Raw genomic sequence first — 22,835 nt, 5'->3', positions numbered from 1 at the left:
TTCAACCCCATGTTATGGAAGAGGAAAACTAAGAAGCAGAAAGGAAAAATAGCCAAAGCATACAGTTTATCAATTTCAGAGGCAGAATGAAAAATGCATGTCACTGCTTCATGGCCCAGTGGGGCTTTTTTGTTTGTTTTTGTGTTTTTTTACAGCACTTTCTTAGTTTCTGATGCTTTCACCAAGCACAGCTTAGGTCACCGGCTCTACCCTATGTCCTACCACTCTGCCAGCTTTCTCAGGTCTTTCTTGGTGCCACTTAAATACAGTAGGAGTCTCACTTCCTCTTGGTCAGGTTTACCAGCATTCTTGGAGACAGAAGAAAATTCCCTGGGGAGGCATCTATAATAAAGGCAAGAATCTTGGGCTTGGAGCACTGGACTGGATTCCTAGCTCTGTCACTTAATTAGCAATGTGCAGAGTGTATATTATTTAACTTCTCTGAGTCTCAGTTTTATCTTCTGTAAAATAGGAATCCTCTTATCCACAGGGCAAGTAATTTTTATGTAAAGGATCTGCTTCTGGAAGCATTTCATAATTCTGAACTCACATAAGACAGGCAAAGAATGGCAGGTATGGCAAAGACTGCTGGCTGACATCCAGAAATTACATCTCCCAGACTGCCTTGCAGCTTTCTGTGGCTTTCAGACAAGGTTCTGGCCAGTGGTATAGGAACCTACTGACTCTACTGACTGAAATAAAGACATGATGGTGGGAGCCGAGTAGCCACCTGAGATCACAAGATGCCTGTCCAGGAGGTCAGAGCAGTCAGATGGAAAGTGGGTATGGACCTGACATTGTGGAACTGCCAGACGAGCCACAAACTTCCATGCTCAAACTGTTAATTATGGTTGTATTTAATCTATTGTTATTTTCTACATTTTCAGAGCTCATATCCTAAATAATACAGGACACGCATACACACATATATAATTCACTATATATGTGTATATATGTGTGTGTGTGTGTGTATATATATATATATATAAAATTCACTCGAATTTGAATTATTTCAAACTTTATGTATAAAGCCAGAATTTGGCTAGGTGCAGCGGCTCATGCCTGCAATCCCAGTGCTTTGGGAGGGTGATGTGGGAGGATTGCTTAAGGCCAGGAGTTCGAGACCAGACTAAGCCACATAGTGAGATCCAGGCTCCACAAAAAATAAAAAAAATTATCTGGTCATGCACCTGTAATCTCAGCTACTTGGGAGGCTGAGTGAGGTGAGAGGATTGCTTGAGCCCAGGAGTTTAAGGCTACAGTGAGCTATGATTATGCCACTACATTCCAGCCTGAGTGACAGACAGACCTGGTTTCTATATCATGATATTTTGAATTTATAGAATCCTATTTTACATAAAATTCACCATCACTGTTCTTCCATAAGGCTATTGTGAGGAATTAATGAATTAATATATGGAGATGCACTCCATAAATTATTTTTCACACCAGGAATGGGTTTTTTTCCATGTAAACATTTTATTGAAGTACAACATTTTTTTTTTTTTTTTGAGACAAGGTCTTGCTCTGTTGCCCAGGCTGGGGTGCAGTGGTGTAATCACAGCTCACTACAGCCTCGACCTCCTGGGCTCAAGCAATCCTCCTACCTCAGCCTCTTGAGCAGCTGGAACTACAGGTGCACACCACCAGGCCTGGGTAATTTTTGTATTTTGTGTAGAGATTACGTTTCACCATGGTGTCCAGGCTAGTCTTAAACTCCTAGGCTCAAGTGATCCTCCCATCTCAGCCTTCCAAAGTGCTGGGATTACAAGTGTGAGCCACCATGCCCAGCCACAATATTCATTTTTTAAAAGGCACAAGTGATCAATCGTTATCAAGTGACCACTGTGGGTAACTAGTATCCAGAGCAAGGAGTAGAGCATTACAGACACCAAAAGCCCCTTGTGTGCTCCCTCCCAGTCACTACCACAGCTCAAAGGCAGCCAGAATTCTGAATTCTATTGCCACCTATTGTTTTTGTTTTCAAACTTTATATAGATTATTACAGTATGTATTCTTTTGTATCTGGCTTTTTTCTTTCAAAACTGGTTGTGAGATTCACCATGTTATTGTGTACAGCAGTATGTTCATGCCATGAACTTTTAAGTATTGATTTTAAGTCATAAATCATACATATTATCAGTAAGACTTGAGCCTCACCTAGCACTTTTTTGCATTTCTTACAATGTTCCTTCTAGAATATTCTCCTCCTCTAGGCTCTGCTATTAAATTCTTGTCACCCTTTAACAACTAGCTAAAATGTAATCTCCTGTAGGAAATCACTTCTGACCTCTTCTTCCTCTGATTTTCTATAGTTTTTCTTTTTACTTATCTTGTTACATTTATAACATATATTGTAATTATTTGTATACTATTCTGAAGGCATTATGCAATTCAAAACTCATTTAATTCTGTCTTATCTCAATTGAAGAAGAAAAAGAGCAAAGAATGTTTTAAAAAATAATCACTTAAGACTTTCTGGGAAGGAGCAATTAAAATGAACATATTAGTAGCAAATATTTTCTATTTTGATAAAGGTAATACAATAGCAAGTATTACTTTTATAGTAATGGTGGAGCAGCTTATAAAAGACTCTCTCTCCTGAAGACAATAATAACAAACTCTGGACAAAATGTAAAAAAAAACTAAAAACAAACAAACAAAAAACCCCCACAAAACTCCAACTATTTGAAGGCACTGAGAATGAAAGCAGGCAGAAGCTAGAGGGTAGCTGATCTTGAAAGAAGGGAACTTCAACAGTTGAGATTTATGTGTGTGTAATTTCTGGCCTGGAAGTACTTCTCAGACTATGACAGGCAGAGTGGCTATAATTCAAGAAGAAAAACACAGTCTTACTGGCTTGAAAGAGGATGGAGTTTAGTGCTGTCATAAAAGCTGAAAATACGGGGAAATAATAGAAATGAGGAAATTGCAAGAAGGACAGGAGATCCCAAAATTTGCAAATAAATGACATATAAATCCTTGGCTGACCTCTGAGCTCCATGTATCTGAAAGAGGTTTTAAAGGAGCCCAGCCAGGATGGAACTGTTAAAGATTTTTAAAAACTGAGCAGAGATTTCAGCTGCTACCAACCACAGCAAGCATAGAGTCTGGAGTTTGAATCTAGCCAAATTAACTGCCTACTTGAATAAGAATCAGCATTTTAGGAAGCAAGATAACAATTCCAAGTCTCTAGAATGTATCATTTATAATGTTCATAACAATAAAAGTTCTTGTATATACAAAGAAATAGGAAGAGGTAGTCCACAGTCAAAAGAAAAAGTAGGCAATAAAAACAGATCCTAAGATGACTCTGATATCAGAATGAGCAGATAAGGACTCTAGAGCTGCTGTTATACATTTTTTTTTTTAAGATTTGATGTGATTTATTATGCAGCAATGTATCATCAAATCATGGAGTATCAAAATATTCAGACGTTGCATGTCCACGCGTCTAAATATTTTAGGTTTTTAAATAGATGACCAAAAGAAATACCAATAATTTTGCATAATGGGTAACACTTAAGCTATGGTGATTCACAAACTCAGAAAGCTTGTAATTGAAAAAAGAAATAATATTTACTTGATTTTGTCTCTGAATTTCCTTATGACTTGTACTCACTTCTAATATAACCACTTCTAATATACTCTCTGCTAATACAATATACCTAAATTATAAATTGAATTATACTTCTCTTTCCTACAGCGAGCCTCAATTTAACAAATGTAAATAGAAACCTGAAAAATACATAGGATATTCTAGATTAAGAATTTCTGTTTATATTTTAAGCAAAATTTTCAAGGCTTTAAGTAAATATATTCATATTGATCAGTCCTCAAAATTAACAAAAACCTTTAGTAAATCTTCACATTTTGACAACGATGTTCAAAAACAATGCTTGCAAGGTAAACTAAAATCTGAAATCAATTTACTGAAATATAGAAAGCATTAAAATATTGTAGTGAAACTCAGTGCATATTAACAATTTAGGTTAATTAAAATAATAGGCTGATTTGATATTGAAATATGTTTATATATTTATCTGAAAATTGTTGTTTTCTATAAGCTGCTTGTAGAATTAATAAAAAATGTTTCCCTGTGGATTTCAGGGGATTTTTTTAATTGAAAACTTCACACCAGTTAGAATGACAATCATTAAAAAGTCAGGAAACAACAGGGGCTGGAGAGGATGTGGAGAAATAGGAACACCCTTACACCGCTGGTGGGATGGCAAACTAGTTCAACCATTGTGGAAGACAGTGTGGCGACTCCTGAAGGATCCAGAACTAGAAATACCATTTGACCCAGCCATCCCATTACTGGGTATATACCCAAAGGATTATAAATCATGCTGCTATAAAGACACATGCGCACATATGTTTACTGCAGCACTATTCACAATAGCAAAGACTTGGAACCAACCCAAATGTCCATCAATGACAGACTGGATTAAGAAAATGAGGCACATATATACCATGGAATACTATGCATCCATAAAAAAGGATGAGTTCATGTCCTTTGTAGGGACATGGATGAAGCTGGAAACCATGATTCTGAGCAAACTATCACAAGGACAAAAAAACCAAACACCACATGTTCTCACTCACAGGTGGGAATAGAACAATGAGAACACTTGGACACAGGAAGGGGAACATCACACACCAGGGCCTGTTGTGGGGTGGGGGTAGTGGGGAGGGACAGCATTAGGAGATACACCCAATGTAAATGACGAGTTAATGGGTGCAGCACACCAACATGGCACATGCACACACATGCAACAAACCTGCACGTTGTGCACATGTACCCTAGAACTTAAAGTGTAATAAAAAAAAAAGAAAAGATTAATGTAAACAACCTCCTATTTCTAAAATATTCTAAATCTCTAATTAATATTAAATATTTTGAGGAAAGAAATGTTGAAGAGATTTTATGCCAAAAATGATAAAAGTCTATGGCACACTTAGAATTTATAAAACCCAGATTATCAAAGGACATTCTGTAATAAAGCATCAAATGAAAATTATAATTTTAAATCAAAAATAAAATATAAACATATTAAATATTAAGTTGCTATTTGATTATATTAGTAAGTTATTGTTTATTTTCTTAGGTGTTATAATGGCATTTTGGTTATGCAGAATATTTCTTGTTTTGAAGAGACTCATGATGCACTATTTAGGATAAAGTATCGTAAGTATAATGTACTTGCAGACACTTAGCAAACAATACATATATGATTATAAATAATTATATGTACATACTTCAAAAGTGAGTGTATTTTCATTTTAGATAATAGTTATATTGTTATCCATTGTACTATTCTTTTAACCTCTGTATTATTAATGCTATACATAAACAATTGACAAAGGCAGCTTTTTCCCCAACTTTATTAAGGCATAATTGACAAATGAAAATTGCATATATTTAAAGTATACAAGATGATGTTTAGATATATGTGTTATACATATTTTAAGGACCTTAAAAAATAATAATACTAAATGAACACATGGAAAATCTTGGCAGAGAAATTAAATGTATATAAAAGAGGACTAAATGGAAATTCTAAAACTGAAAGTAAAATATTTCAAATAAAAAATTAATCAAATAGGTTTGACAGCAAATTTGAGTAGGCAGAAGAAAGGGTAGGGAACTTGAAGAGCAATCAATAGCTATTACCTAATCCGAATAACAAGAAAAAATATTTTACATAATGGTTCTTCAGTGACCTGTAGGACAAAGTCATGTGGTATAATCTGCATGTAATTGAAGCCCCAGAAGGAGAGGAGGGAGAGAATCATAGAGAAGAATATTTAAAGAAACAATGGCCAAAATCTTGCCCAATTTGTTAAAAAAACAGAAGCTTACAGATCCTAGAAACTTATACAATGAACCCCAAGCAGAATAAACACAAAGAAAACTCCATTCAAGCATATGATAATCAAACCCCTGGAAGTTAAAGGCAAGAAAATCTTGAAAGCAGCCAGAAAAGAAAAAAAGATCCATTATACACACAGAGGATCAATTATTTGAATAATGGTTGACTTCTCATCAGAAACAATGTAACTTTAAAGCACTGAATAAGGAAAAAACAAAAAACAAAAAACATGGCTACCCCAAATTCTATACCCAGTGAAAAATCTTTCAAAATAAAGGTGATCTAAATATTTTTTTGACTTTTTTTTTTTTTTTTAGACAGAGTCTCACTGTTGTTGCCCAGGCTGGAGTGCAATGGAGCTCTCTTTGCTCACTGTAACCTCCGCTTCCTGGGTTCAAGCAATTCTCCTGTCTCAGCCTCCTGAGTAGCTGAGATAACAGGCATGTGCCACCACGCCTGGCTAATTTTTATATTTTCAGTAGAGGCGGGGTTTTGTCATGTTGGCCAGGTTGGTCTCGAACTCTGGACCTCAAGTGATCGCCCGCCTTGGCCTCCCAAAGTGCTGGGATTATAAGTGTGAGCCACTGTGCTTGGCCAATCTAAAGACTTTTTTTTTTTTTTTTTTGGACAAAAGACAGGCAAGTGTTACCAGCAGGCATGAGCTTTCTTTTAAGAAATGTTTGAGGCTGGGTGTGGTGGCTCACGCCTGTAATCCCAGCACTTTGGGAGGCTGAGGTGGATGGATCACAAGGTGAGGAGTTCGAGACCAGCAGCCTGGCCAACATGGTGAAAACCCATCTCTACTAAAAATAAAAAAGTTAGCCAGGCCTGGTGGTGGGTACCTGTAATCCCAGCTGCTTGGGAGGCTGAGACAGGAGAACCGCTTGAGCCCGGGAGGTGGAGGTTGCAGTGAGCCGAGATCACGCCATTGCATTCCAGCCGGGGTAACAGAGCAAGACTCCATATCAAAAAAAAAAAAAAGAAAGAAATGCTTAAAAAACATTCTTCGAGCTGACAAAAAATGACTTCAGATGACAACTCAGATATATATGGCAAATATAAAAGATAATATCTTTTTCTTCTCTTAATTTCTCTCAAAGACAACTGGCTATTTAAAACAAAAATTATTATACAGTGTGCATTTTATAATATATGTAAAGTAGATGATAACGATAGCACAAAAAATTGGGAGGTCAATAGTTGCAAATTCCTTACATTTTATGTGAACTGGTGCAATATTAACTCCAAAGAAACTCTGGTAAGTTAAGGATGAATATTGTAATTCCTAGAGCAACCACTAAAAATAATATAAAGAGGTATAGTTTAAAAGCCATAAAAGATTTAAAATGGAATGTTAAAAATTATTTTAAAATATGTAACCCTGGCTGGGCACGGTGGCTCACACCTGTAATCCCAGCACTTTGGGAGGCTGAGGCAGGCAGATCACGAGGTCAGGAGATTGAGACCATCCTGGCTAACACGGTGAAACCCCGTCTTTACTAAAAATACAAAAAATTAGCCAGGCGTGGTGGTGGGTTCCTGTAGTCCCAGCTACTCGGGAGGCTGGGGCAGGAGAATGGCGTGAACCCGGGAGGCGGAGCTTGCAGTGAGCCGAGATCGCACCACTGCACTCCAGCCTGGACGACAGAGCAAGACTCCGTCTCAAAAAAAAAAAAAAAAAAAAAAATGTAACCCTAAGTCAGAAAACAAAGAATAAGGAACAAAAAATGGATGGGATAAATAGAAAACAAATAGAAAGATGGTTGTGATAGTGGCAGGAGGCAGATAAATAACTAGGCAGATAGGGGCAGGTCCCCAGTGACAACTGACCTTCAGGCTGAGACAATTTAAAGCCTAGCTACAAGTCTCAGGTAAATCCTTGGACCAGATTGTTAACCTTTCTTCCCATTTGGTGTGCTTTCCTCTGATTGACCCCACTGTTCACCTATTTTACATACACCTACCCTTTCCTAATTGGTTTTTTACATTGTCATGCCCACCTTTGAGTGGTGTTTTCCCTTTAACCTCTTTTGCATAATCACAAACCAATCAGCACACACTCCCCATTCTGAGTCCATAAAAAGCCCTAGACCCAGCAAGACTGGAAGATAAACCACCCAACTGTGGGGGTGGGGAACCACCCCCCGCATCCCCTGTCCACTGAGAGCTGTTCTGTTGCTCAATAAAATTCTTCTCTGTCCTCCTCAACCTTCAAATTGTTAGCATGATCTCATTCTTCTTGGACGCAGGACAAGAGCTCAGGAACAACCGAACACAGGCAAAAGCTGTATGTAACCTAGGCGGGCTGAGTGGGCAGGGAACCTCCAGCGTCAGGGCCCAGGACTGAGCAAGGCCCAGGGAGTATGTCGCCAGTTGTGGAGGTCCCCAGTTGGCAAAGTAGACAAGAAAAGTCCTGTGTCAGTTGTTCTAAATCAAACCATATCTAAATTTCATTAAATGGAAATGAACTAAACACTCAAAAAGCGGAGATTATCAGACTGAACTTAAAAAACAGGACACGACTAAATGCTACTCTAAGAAATGCATTTTAATTTTAAAGACACAGGTTGAAAGTAACAACAAAAAAGACTGATATACCATGCAAACAGTAAGCAAAATAGAGATGAATTATATTAATATCAAAGTAGACTTTAATACAAAAAAAACTATGAGAGAGGAAAAGAGATTTTTCTTAAACAGATGAAACTGATGAAAGAGTCTTAAACAGATGAAAGTTTCTTATAACCAGGAAAACACAACAATAATAAATGTGAATGTCTCTAATAATATTAACACAAAATATGTAAAACAAAAATTGTCAGAACTAAAGGAAAAAATAGACAAATCTTCAATTAGAGTTGATGATTTTAAAAGCCTCTTCTCAGTAATTGGTAGAACAATTAATTTTTAAAAAATCAGTATGTGCTGAAAATCATCATCCGCTACCTGGGCCTAACATTTATAGAACACCACAAACCAACAACTGTAGGATATACATTCTTTTCAAATGCACATGTAACATTCACCAACATAAATGATATCCTAGGCCATAAAATAAGTTTCAATCAATTTCAAAAGATTGAAACTGTACAGAGTATATTGTACAGGACAGATATGAATATGGAAAGAGAACTAAATGAAAAGTTTCCAAGTGTGAGTGGAAACAAAGCTGGGATTGGTTGATTCAATAACCTGGAGAAAACAGTGTAGCCAAGTGGCTTCTGATAAAAGCCAAGGCACCCTGCTGCCAAAGCTCAGGACAGGCAGGGCCTAAGGAAAAAGAGAGAACACAGAAAAAAAAAAGAAAGAGAAGAGAGGGAAAGGAAAGAGAGGGGAAGAAAGGGAGAGAAAGAAAGGAAAGAAAGGAAGGAAGGAAGGAAGGAAAGAAAGAAAGAAAAAGAAGGAAGGAAGGAAAGGAAAGAAAGAAAGAAAAGAAAAGAAGGAAGGAAGGAAGAAAAGGCATACATGGGATCATAATTTGCAGAGCTGGAAGGGGTTTTAGGATGATAAAAGGGTAGTTCTAGCAGCAGCAGCGACAAGGGGGATTGTGAACACAGACTTAAAGAATGTGGTGAATAGAAATGACTGGAGGAAACTGCAGCAGAAATACTATTTTGAACACATAGCAGCTATCTGAAGCGTGGGCATCTGCATGTCTCACAGACCCCATACAGCGCATCACATAAAGTAGAGCTATTATGATGTCCCAATCCCCCCCCAAAAAACAGTAACTTATGGTAAAATGTGACTAATGAAGGAAAGTATGTAATACAGTCTAGAAAATTTTCCATTAAAATTGTTATGAAATCCAGCACTTAAGCAAAATTTCCTAAAGTGTGTTCCTCCGAATATAGTTCTGTGAGCTATTCTGCAGAAAGGGGTTCTGAGGAAGTTTGGGAAACATTGCTAACTGCATTCCCCCTTCTTAAAGATTCATAAGGCACATCAGCATGTTAGTGACTCCAGGTGGCTTAATGGTATAAAAATCAGTCTGACTCTCTTTAACCTCATGTTTCCCAATTTTATGGGACCACAGTACTCTTTTTGCATGGAATACCTATTAACATTCCAAACAACCAGCACTCTTTGGGCTACATTTTAGGGAAAAAAAGATCCAAGGATTAACACATAGCTAACAATGATATAGCTATAATTTGTTAATAGGAGCCCATTCTGTAAAGCTATTAATAAAAGACAAATGATAACTTGATTTTACATAAAACTTTTCTTCGAAGGAGCTTGAGACACACTGGACCCAGAATTTTCTGAGGAATTCAGGTTGACAAAAATGTAATGATTCCTTGTTGCTATTTTTTCTCACTATATTTAATAATATTTATTTGTGGCATTCCAACAGATATTTTAATCTGGAAAAGTAATTACTAGAGAATAAAGTACTGTCCATTTCACTTACATGACTATTACATTTCATAAGAAAAAATGTGTATACTTGATACCACATGAGAAGAAATGAGTTTAAATGGTAGTCGTTTCAGTTAAGATCTAAGAAAGACTTTGGGAATGAGTTTATCATTTATTATAATTATTTTTGCTATTGCTTTTTATTCCTTATTACAGAGCAGTGTGCCAGTCTCTAGGCATTTTCGTTTAAATACTGGCTGGGGTCATAAGTGAAATAAAGTTTGGTCCTCATTTACCTCATCCCAGCAGTTGGGTTGACACGCAGCTGCAGAACTGCTGGGGCTCTTTTTATTTAATTTGGCATCCCTTCCTGAGCAGTATTGAGACTTTTACTTCAATGACTCCACTGGGCTTTGCCATAATTTCTATGCTGTATCAGTAAAGTCTGTGGAAGAGAAGCCTAAGCAAACCTGAAAGGAGGCTAGGAGCGCTTACAGTTCAGGTATTTTTGCCGAAGTCAATGAAGAGATTAACCTCAAATATGGTCCATTAAAAAAAAATGAACTCATTTAGTAATGATGCCAAGTTTTAAGGAATATTCATTCGATCATTTAAATATTGTATGTGTATGTATGTGTGTAAGAGTTTATCCTTTTTCACAATTTCTCTTCAAATAATTTTTCTAGATTCTGAATCAGATTGTCAAAATAAAATATATCTTCAAATTCTGAAAGAGCCATATGTAAATTATACGACTCGGAAATTGGGAGTGACAATGTCTCTAATATGCTCTGAGTATTAAAAGTAGTAACAAGTAAAAGTGATGAGGACAGGTTGCATATTTTGTTGCATACATAGAAAGCACTCAACAAATGCTCTGTTGAATGCATAAATTGAAAAAACAATACCTTCTGTGAACTTTATTTCCACAATCAGTACAGAAAACAGTTTCACCTGGTCTGCTTTTCTGTCTCACATGTCACGTGTTGGTGGTCATAAATGAGGAAGGAAGGAAACCAAAGGAAACAGACTTCGATCAGAATTATGGATGGTGAGAACTAGAAGAGATCTTAGAGATGATTTGATCCAGTATCTCAAATTGGCAAATAAACACACTAAAGCCCATGAAATATAAGTGATTTGCTGCAAGAATATCACCTAGGAATTAGTGCCAGATGTAGGATTGGAGCCTAATATAAACATGGACTTTTCTTGTAATGAGGATTGTCAATATTATATGAGGTTATGATGTTGAAGATTTCTTTCTCTCTTTCTCTTTCTTTCTTTCGACAGAGTCTCACTCTGTCACCAGGCTGGAGTGCAGTGGCGCGATCTCGGCTCACTGCAAGCTCCGCCTCCCGGGTTCATGCCATTCTCCTGCCTCAGCCTCCCTAGTAACTGGGACTACAGGCACCCGCCACCATGCCTGGTTAATTTTTTGTATTTTTAGTAGAGATGGGGTTTCACCATGTTCGCCAGCATGGTCTCGAGCTCCTGACCTTGTGATACTGCCTGCCTTGGCCTCCCAAAGTGCTGGGATTACAGGCGTGAGCCTCCACACCCGGCCCTAATTTCTTTATTTCTTCTTTTTCAAACATCTTACTTTAGTCTAACCCATCCGGAGTTTTCTTTGTATAGAGTGCAAGGATAAGATTTAATCTAATTTTTTTTCCCTAAATCATTAGCCAAGTGACTTGGCACCATTCATCTAACAAGTCCTCCCTTTCCCATTGACTTACAGTGTCACCTTTATTACATTCCAAGTTATTTCTTACACTAAGGGCAATATCTATGCTGAGTTTTTTATTCCATTGATCTATCAATTTTTCTACCCATGGAAATAATTACTGTAATTTTATTATATGTTTTAATAAGTGGTATGAAAAGTTCACCTTCATTAATCTTCTTTAGGGGGAAAAAAAGAGGCCTTTTGCCTATTCTTCAAGATGATGAATACTAGCAAGTTGAAAAAATTAATATTCCATGCAAACCAAATAAAACCCATATGAATTTTGATTGGAATTACATTGGACATAAAGATTAATGTGGGAAGAACTGGCATACTTATAAACATTTTCCTTCTCAGGAATATGATATGTCTTTCCATTTATTCAAGTGTTCTCTGATGTTGTTCATTAAAGTTTTGGAGTTTTCTTCACATAGGTCCCCCATTTTTTATGTGAAGATTATTACTAGGTACATGTGTTCCTCATTAGAGAGGGGACTGTGGAGAGGGAGAAGAGAAAGAAAGAGAAAGAGAGAAACAAAAAGGAGGGAAGGGAGAAGAAGGAAGGAAAGGAAGGCAAGAAGGACGAAGGGAGAAAGATCATACATCCAAACATGGAAAACAAATCCATTTAAAAGTTCATAATAATTATCTCTAGGTGGAGGGACTGAGGTTATATAATTTTTTATCTTTCAACCCTTGTATTTTCCAAGTTTTCTTCAATAAGAATGTGAAAAAAGTGTTACAATCAGAAAATTCGGCATGGGGGTGAACAAAGCTTCATGTTTGCTTCCTAAAGCCAGCTGCTATGTTGACTACCTGGGCCTTGGGTTCACTTCCAAAACATAAGTCCTAGGATTGTGCTACAATCACCTAAGGGAAGCTGTGTGTAGGGCTTGGGGGTGGGAAGAAGGAGATGGAGAGATGAGAGAAATACGGCTCAAAACCATGCCCATGAAACTAGACAGACCCTCCCTGCCCTGTCACTTCTCTACAGAATCCTTCCTCTTCAAACATTCAATTACATTTTATTGAATTAATCATTTATTGAGTACCTTCTATGCATAATGCATTTTGTAAGGTACCCTAGAAGATATTTAAGTGAAAAAAATATGGCTCTTGCCTTCCAGGAGATCTAACAAGAGGAAGAGATACAAAGTCCCTTTTCAATTCAAGGTATACCATGTGAATGCTTTAAAAGCATGCTATGATGGCCTAGGCAAGAGAAAATTAATTCTACCTTAAAAGAGCTGGATAGACATTAACACGGACAAAAAGAGGGCTGGCCAGGTGTGATGGTCACACTTGTAATCCCAGCACTTTGGGAGGCTGAGGCAGGCAGATCATTTGAGGTCAGGAGTTCGAGACCAGCCTGGCCAACATGGTGAAACCCTATCTCTACTTAAAAAATACAGAAATTAGCTGGGCATGGTGGTGTGCACCTGTAATCCCAGCTACCCGGGAGGCTGAGGCAGGAGAATCACTTGAACCTAGGAGGTGGAGGTTGCAGCAAGCTGAGATCACGCCAGCCTGGGCTACAGAGTGAGACTCCGTCTCAAAAAAAATAAAAATAAAAAAGAAAAAGAAAAACTTAACATAGTTCTCACTCAATTATACAGGTCTTTATCAAGGTATTATTCAAAGGTACACACAAATAAATGCAAATTTATATTGCATTCTGACAAGGTTGGACATTATGTCTGAAGTTAGAGATATGAATGTAGTTGGGGAAGTTTTCATCTAAAAAGTACTAGCTCATCTTCTTGTTCTAGTCCTTGAGTTAACACAGCCTTTTATTAAATACTCTGATCTTTTACTTCTGCCTCAGATTGGGGCAGAGAAATTTCTTCATTGAATTCCTTGGTCATTAAGAAAGCAATCTTTGACTGGGCCCAGATCTGTCCCTCAAATGCAGGTCAAAATCACCACCCTCAAAGCTACCTGGAAGGTAGTACAGAATAAGGATAAAGAATGCTAGGTTGAAAGTCCGATTGGTTGAGTTTGAATTATGATCCTTTGACTTTTAGCTTGTATGACTTTGGGTGAATTTTATTTAACTGCTTTTTTGCCTCAGTTTCCCCAAATGTAAAATGAAAGTAGGAATAGTACTTACCTCTTAGGGTTACTGTGAGGATTACATGAGATGATCCATGTAAAGTGTACTTAACACCATGCCCAACTCAGAGAAGCCCTCAGAAATGTTAGCTATTGCTTCATAGCTAAATTTTAATTTATATTCCCTTCTATTAAAGTCCAGTATCTACACTTTAAACTATGGATAAATGGAATACTAAACCCAAGATGGTAGAAAGTTGGTGATAGGTACTTTCCCTGGGATGTAAATGTTTAGATTAAATGCTAATTCCATAAATTAGATGACATAATTCCACAAGTAAAATGATTACAGTTTGAAAATCCTTATCTTAAAAAGTAAAACCTCCCGCCCAAAATTATGGTTATGTTAAACTAACCCAGTATTAGATATGGAGTAAACTTTTAAATGAGTGGAGAAGACAATGCTAGTGCTCTCTTGGGTCACTGTTTTCACTATACAACTCCTCCTGATAATCTTCTATAAGGGTCAGCCCCATCTTAAGTGAGAAATGGAAAAGGGCATTTTGGAACTCAGAAAATTGAGTTTTCTTAGGAACAATCTTAAAGTGGTTAGGTCCCCAGGCAAGCTCATATAACGTATTAGTACATCTGAGCCCAACCATTAGACATATCTGGGCCTCTCACCAGCTACACAAGGAGAAAGGAGAATTATTTTTCTCTAAAAGTAACTCCTGGTGGCTTTGGGAAGATGAGGAGATAAGGCAAGCAGCATTTCTTACCAAGAAATCGCCCAAGAATACTTCCCCTATGGGCTGGTTTCCTCTTGCCTCTTATTTTTCTCTTTCTCCTCCTGATACATTCTGTTTGTTCCAGCCAGGGTTTCTCTCATCCTCTGGATAGTATAATTACTCAGATAGGACGTATAAACTAGTGACAAGGAGATGTGCCACCCCTTACCCCAACTGGGAGTGTTAAACTAGAAAAACAGATACATGATCAGTGTGGACAGATCCATGCAGAAGCTGACTTAAAAGATTCAAAAAGGGAATGTAGTCTAATTGGTGTTATCAAAGACATAAGACATCAGCTGAAGGCGAGTGGTATTTCATAGCAGGAAAGTAGTAAAAAGGAAGGTAATGATTAAGAACACAGGCTCTAATATGAGATAGACCCTGATTCTGAGTTCTATCACTTACTAATTGAATGACTGGAGAAAGTAACTTAATTTCTCTATACTGAAGTTTCGTTACCAGTAAGATGGAGATAATATCACTCATTCCACAGGGATTAATGTGATATAACATAATGCACATAGTCAACCCCAAGCAGATAGTAGCTATTAATATTTATTATAAAAAGTTGAATTGGAGAGTCAGAATTTCTCAGTATCCATAAAGCACTCACTTTACAGGGATGTATTCATATCCTTTTGGCAAATGTAGCTTCACAGATGGGTGCATCAGACTATAAAAGTGTGATTCTGCTGCTCACCAAGAAGACTGTCCAACTAATTACCTTAGTCGGTTTCCCTGTTCACTAAGCAGCCTTCTAACTGCATTCTGTGTAGCTTTCTAATAAGGAGAAAATATGCTCATCAGATCAGGCTGATTTGAACATTCAGGTCTGTTTGACCATGATAGCTCTCCTCAGAATACATAAAGTGGCATTTCAGTTTGTACATCAGTCTCTTATGAGTTCAGCTGTACCCAAGAGATTGACTGACTCTGACAAAATCAAATCTCTAATCCTATAAAGTCAAGGGTTAGATCTTGGGCTTCACTAAGGTATTAGCAGTCTAATGGGCTCTAAGTTGCCAGCCAGCTGCCTATAAGACATCAACATTATCATACCTAAAACCATACCTCTTCCTGTTTCTGAACCAGAGGATTTAAATTGTTGACTTGCAAGACAGGAATAGCCTAAAGAATATTTTCTTCGAACTACACAGGGTTTAAAAAAATTATCTGATCACACATTTAAAAATTAGATTTCACAAAAAATATAAGCATGACTTTACAGCTTCTTTTGGAAACCCAGCCACAAAAGGCTAGAGCTAAGGTGGCTACCTCCTGGAGGGAAGGCCTGTGTCCTCAGTTCAGCACTCCAGTAATGTGGACCTAGCCTTTACACTCAGTCATTTCAGTAACTTATTATCTGCCTGACCCAATACAACTATGTTGTGACTCCTATTTTAAATAAGAACAATTTGGACATTTTCTAAGGGTTTTTACTGCTTATATAAAAGAAAAAAATGTCAGGAAGTAAAAAGCCTGTTCCATGAACACCACTTTTCCTTTTTTTTTTTTTTTTTCATTTAGCACAAAGAGTTGTTAAGTTTGGAAACACACCCATCTTTCAGAAAACATTTGGATTAAGATAGTCTCTTGGGCATTTCTGTGCATTATTAGATTGGGAAGACAAGGGAGTTGGGGAGAGGGTGAGAGTGGGAGAGGAGGCTCATACTGTGAGCTCCCAGTGCTGAGGCTGGGAAGTGGCAATAGGAGAGTTGGGTGGGGGATGGGGGTCAGAAAGTGTGAGGAATCAACCATTCCTACTCTCTATCTTTTTCTCTTGCCACCACTTCTCTTGCCCAACAAGTCCTGCTTTTATCTAATGTTGGAGAGAGGGGTGAGAAGTAGGGATCAGGGATGAGTTTACAGGCAGAATCGTAAGTAGTAGTGGGGCATACAGCATTAGGACAGAAAGTAAGAGCGACTGAGAGGAAATCCCAGCCATCCAGTTAGATTGGCCAGTTCTGAGTGGCCATTTATATGAAAGGGACAGAGAGTTGTATGTAAATGGTCAGGGGAAGGTGCTGCCTGTAGAACTCTACTTAGGCAGTTTCATGATCATCTAACAAGTTCAGGAGATAATGTTATTCAAAAAAGTACTATTGCTTTATAGCCAAAGGGAGAGGAAATAAAGTTTAATAACTAATGAGGACATCAAGGGATAGAGATCATTCTAAAGAATTCTAAAGTTGCCCTTCAGTTAAAGCAGCTGGAGAAGTGATCTAACTTCAGAAGCTGTCTGCATTAAGCCCTGCCTTCTATGATCCTGACTGAAAATCACACAGTTGGATTTCAGTGGCCCATTCAAGGCAATCCATCAACTGGCCTCCACAGCCAACCACATCTTTTGGTTTCTACAGCTTGATTAGGCAAAGCTCTAAGCCATCCTCCATTACTCTCACTATTCTCTACCTCTGCCTTTGCTTGTATTGCTTCTGGTACTTAAAATGCACAACACCTCTCCTTTAGTCTTGCCCATCAGTTCCTCTAAGGCCTATCTTAAGGCTTGCCTCCATCCATCAATTACATTGATCCTTGAGAGACTAGTGGTTCCACAAGGAACCAAATGAGCATTAATCTGGGAGTCACATAACCAGGACTGTGGCCCTGACGATGATTCTGAAGTAGCCAATTTATCTTTTCAGTATGTAGATAAAGAATTGTCTTTAGAGACTAAGTGGTATACCTATGTTAACTTGGTTTACAGCACCAGAATTGAGAGCAGGATTGAAAACCCAAGTCCTCTGATTCTCCATCTACGGCTCTTTCTACTAAAGCATGCATGGCTGTTTTCAGACCTCTTAGTTGCCAACCATAAACTGATTTATTTTTCAGGCTATTGTGAAGATTATATAATCTTTTAATATAAATAATCAATTATATAAATCTGGTATTTTCAGGTCATATTGCCCAAACTTTATGGCTTAATGAGAGGAATCTCCTCTAAGTAAGTATCTTCTGGGTTTACTTTACACATTCTGTAGTATAATTCAGAGTCAATGCTTTTAAAGAAAATGTAGGGCGAATCACTCTAGTCTATGGGTACTTACTTCTATTCTACCAAGGAGGTTTTAAAAGGCTAGGAATGTATACTTGAATTCAAGTACAGTTTAAGGTACAATGGGTTAGAATACTGGAGAACACAGCAATAGCATTTATTCATCTCAAGAACCTCTCAGTAGATAATTAACCTGGACCATGATAAAAACAATCCTATTAGTCCCATTTCTCGTGTGGCTAATGCTATCACGCTACTTGCTGAAGTATTTTTCCTTTGCTTCATTTTAAACAGAACACTTACTATATTATTGCAAGCATTACCACTTTTGTAGCTGCTCTATTTTCCTCCTTGCAACAGAAAAGCAACAGTAATTAGGCAAAAGCATAAATTTTATATTTTTACTCAAGAAGATGTAATTCTTATAAAAATCTGGGCTGGTAGTCTAGACGTATCCACTTTTCCATAGATTTTTGGCACCATCAACTAAGAGAAGTGGATATTTCACCCATAAAGAATACAGGGTTTTTAGGATATTTCTCTGTTCTGATGCATACTTTGTCCCACACTGGATTTTTGTGTGAAAGAAAAGATCTATCACAGCTCTAACTTTTGGGACATCGTGAACCCCTTTGGCAATCTGGTGAAGGCTACGGACACCTTCTCAGAATAATGTTTTATAAATGGATTAAATAAAATACATGGGAACCTATTATACTGAAATACAGTTCTACCCATAGACCCCTGTACCCTAAACCTATCATAGGTGTGACACAGTTCCCTCTGTCTATTGAAATACAGTTCTACCCATGGACCCCTGTACCCTAAACCTACCATAGATGTGACACAGGTCTCTCTGTCTACCTAAATTTGGCTTTTCAAAGTGGAATTAATTTTGAGGTTAGAAACACTATCTCTCAGTATGTAATCAAACAAATACTCAAGTTCAAGGCCCAAGTCATAAAGTGAAAAGGCACAAAGTAAAAGTATATCATAGGGGAGCAGGCCTAGTCCTGTTAGCAGGTGGCTGCTGACCTGGAATGATTTCAGAGCAGTGCAAAGGCTCTCTTCCTGGATTCCCCCAAATCCCTCTTCTCTCTGTCCACTCATGCTTGAAATCCCTTAATAGAGCCTAACTCCTTTGTTTTAATTAAGTAGCGGATTTGCTCTTGTTAAAAAATAAATACCCATGGGAGAGGTAATACTTGATGCCAAAGATTTGCAAATTTATTTTCAGCAGTAGAACAAGTTTTTCAAATGCAACCTTAACAGATGCTGATAAATAAGTAAATGGAAATTTTATAAGAATTTTGTATAATTGTGTATGTCAAAACATATATAAGTAACAATTGCATATAGTATTATGTACCTATATGTATATAATTGTTACTTAAATATAGTATGTGCTTACATTATATGTTATATAAATATTTATATTATATATTTATTATATATGTATTTATATTATGTATTTCTGGTTATAGCAATATAAACCAACACTGGAAACAATAAGGCTGTTTTGATGAAGACAAATTATGAAATCAAGAGTTATAAATAACTGCAGTCTTACATCTATCACAGAATACAATTTGTTTATATATTTTATTTTGCCTGCACAAGATGTAGAAAATCCAGATGTTAACAAATAAGTAATTTCAAATAGCTAACAATTTTGTTATGGTAGTTATAATCTCAGAATTTAGTTCAATTAAAATGATCCAGAAACTTTAAAATAGTAGATATTTTTTGTTTCAAAATAGAATCACTAACAATATCTACCAACTGCTTACATTCCTTAATAATTAAGGATTAGTTGGTAAGTAGTCAATTGGGGGATATTTGACAAATAGATTTCATAATTAATTTGAATCCTGACTCCCCTTGCTTACCACACAACCTCAGGCAAGTAGCTTAATCTTAGTCTCAGTTTCCTTATCTATAAAATGATTATAAAAATGGCACCTACTTAGAGGTGTAAGGGTTAAATAAGATAGTGTACATAAAACACTATGTCTGGCAAACTTAATAAATGCTACTACAATTGAAGAGCTAAATTACCAAAAATATTTTTCAAATGTGTCATGTAACATTTTAGGATGTTCTATCACATCCCATTTAAATTTCTTTTCAGATATCTCGCCACCCTTCTCTTTCAGTCACTGAGTTTCAAAAAAATCTAATTTTGTTTTGCATGTTGAGTCCAAATTTTGACATTATGCTTCATTGTTGACTTTTATCTGCAGTTGTAAACAGAATAACATTGCAACCTTGCACTGTCAAAGATTGTATAGCTCATTTCAAATCATGTAAGAACCAACCCAAACTTAAATCGAGCAGTGAAACAATCTGTGATGCTACACTATCATGATATGGCTATATTATTGTAATTGTATACTTGACTATTATGCTGTGCCAAAAGTATGCACCAGAGAACTTGCCTGGCTTTTAATTGATAGTAGCACACATGTGTTCTAATACTAATACCAATTAATGTTTCTTGAATGATTACGAGGAGTCAGGCACTGCTTTATGACCTTCACACATATTAGCTTATTTAATCTTTGCTTATTTATTTGTATGATTATTACAGGAGTGTATATGAGCAGATCTGAATTTCAAAATATGACTAGTACAAAGCTACACCCTATCTAATAAAAAACACCTTTAAGGGAAATTCAAATGTACACACACACACTCAGAGTAAGCCTGAAAGCACACATTAACCCACTGACAATCAAATGATCAAATGCATTAAAATTTGGCATCAATTGAAATATGTAGGTATTCTTCTTTATTATACTTAAAATGCTTAAATATTTATCATTAAAAATCAAATGCAAATTAAATGCTTAGAACCCCTCTGAAACTCACCGGAGTTCTCTAACAATTTGAAAATGAACATTAAATCCTATTACTCACTTACACTGGGATGTAAAAGGAGCCAAATCAGATTCTTTTCTAAAAGCATAAGTGTGAAGAAGGAAATGAGAGATTTTTAACACTAATTCATTTTTCAGGAAGGTAAGAACCTTATTAGGTACCCATTATGTGCCAGCAATGTTAATATATTATCTGTATTCTCCATAGCACCCTTATCTAGTAGGCATCATTATCTTGACAAAAGAGGGAACACAGGATCTGAAATGTAATTTGCTTACCTAGGGTTCAGTAACTGCAAAATAGCAGATAGGACCCAAACTCTGATCCACTCAGCTCCAAGCCCCTCCCAGCACACCAGATTGCCTCTCCATCTTGCTTTCCCCATTCATAAAACAGAAAAATGAGAATGAGTGAGACAGAGTAACCTGCTCTTGGAAACACTAGTTAGTTAGTGGCAAGGCTGCAACAAGAATCCAGTAGTACCAGCATTTCACTAGGTAAATCCTATCAGATGGCCCATGGAGAGGGTATCCTGTGCAACTAGGCCTACTAGGAGCCAGCAAAATCATTACTTCACTTCAAAACTCAACATCAGTCTATATAGCTTCAGAGCAGAGACTAGACAGAGGAGGGGACAAATCAGTCCTATCCTTAGTACCTAATATGTGTAAAACACTGCTTGGTGCAGGGGAGGATTTGAAAAACAGACAAACAGAACAGACAACAAGGTCCCTGTCCTCATATCTGTGTGGGAAAGAAAGCATAATCATGTAAAATATTAAATAGCATCCCTGGAGGAGACCTCAGCAATATTCTGGTTCCCTCCCTGGACCCCTACAATAATATGTTTTAAATGACAGTATAAAACAATGGCACAACACAATATATGAGACTCGCCAATAGTAGTAACTAATATTTTTCAGAACACTTCTTTGTACCAGGACCTTTGTTAAGTGCTTTGAATTATCTCATTAAAAACTCAATACAATCCTATGAGATAGATACTTTTATTGTGGACATTTTACATGAGGAAAGGGAGACTGTTTCTGGGAGATCCCAGTCTAGTAAGGATTCACACCAGGCAGTCCGACCCAGAATCACTATTCTAAGAGCTAAAAAGTGGTTTCAGTTCAGCATAGGGTTGGTTTGGGAATGCATACAGGATCATGGCAGAGAAGCTCAAGAAACATACCACTATAAAGAAATTAAAAGAACTCACTACAGCTAGATTTTTTTTTATGAATGTTATCTGACAAGGCTATAGCCTCTCATTGCCTCTCCCTGCTCCCAGAGCAATGGGCTTTAGTGAGACAGCCATCCACCAGCCAACATTCCATCACTTTCCTCAGCTTTCCCATTATTCCAAACCAATGCAGAATTGAAATTCTGAATAGCAACAACATACAAAGGCAATACACTACCACCTCCACCACCCACCACCACCACCTTCACTGCCATATTGGTGGAATATATTTTATAGGCTGTGAATCAGGAAGGATATGAAAAGTCATTCCTTTGTCAAAAACTCTTTCTAAGCAACCTGAAGAGAAAGCTCACTTTAAATGATAGGAGTGGGATGTTGTGCATGCCACCACAGTCCTTGGGTGATGACTGTGTGTCATAAATAGGATATGGCATTTCAGAATGTCTTTAAAGCTATTTCCTTTTGTTCAACTAATTTAATTTACCAAATGCTCCTGGGAAAAGGGAGGCGGACCAAGATGCTGACTCCACATTTCCTGAAAAATCAACATTTTCTTTTTAAACTGCTCTCAAAGAAATTGCATCTGATTGTTGTCTGCTGGCTCCCTCAAACTCTACCTCTGTCAAAATTCTGCCCCAGCAGGTGTGAGAAAGAATAGATGCAGAACTTGAGTGAATACCCACATCTGTTTTTGGAAAAAGAGAACAGAAGCAGCACAGAAGGAAGTAAAAGAGATAATTGCTGGCTTGAACTACAATACATTTTACTTGTGGGCAGAGGGCCAGCTTACAGCAGGCGGAATATGCAGGCCCATCTTATTGGAATTCAAGGGTGGGCCTCCATTCTTGTCCGGAGACAGCTGTAAACCAGCAGCCCATAGCATCACAATCAGGCACTGAGTTTTGTCAAGGAATGCTGATACGTACAGAAGCAGCTTTGTCTG

General features: G+C 37.3%; 1 protein-coding gene across 23 annotated transcripts in view; it reads right to left on the bottom strand.

Annotated features, from left to right (window-relative positions):
- The window catches only part of IQCH (IQ motif containing H), a 247,006-nt gene that overhangs the window by 170,972 nt on the left and 53,199 nt on the right, over positions 1 to 22,835 (bottom strand). The gene's annotated exons all lie outside the window — the stretch shown is intronic.

Source organism: Gorilla gorilla, chromosome 16, assembly GCF_029281585.2.
Source record: "Gorilla gorilla gorilla isolate KB3781 chromosome 16, NHGRI_mGorGor1-v2.1_pri, whole genome shotgun sequence".
Lineage (NCBI taxonomy): Eukaryota > Metazoa > Chordata > Mammalia > Primates > Hominidae > Gorilla > Gorilla gorilla.
The sequence above is the reverse complement of the archived record's forward strand: the minus strand, read 5'-3'. Positions and strand labels throughout refer to the sequence as shown.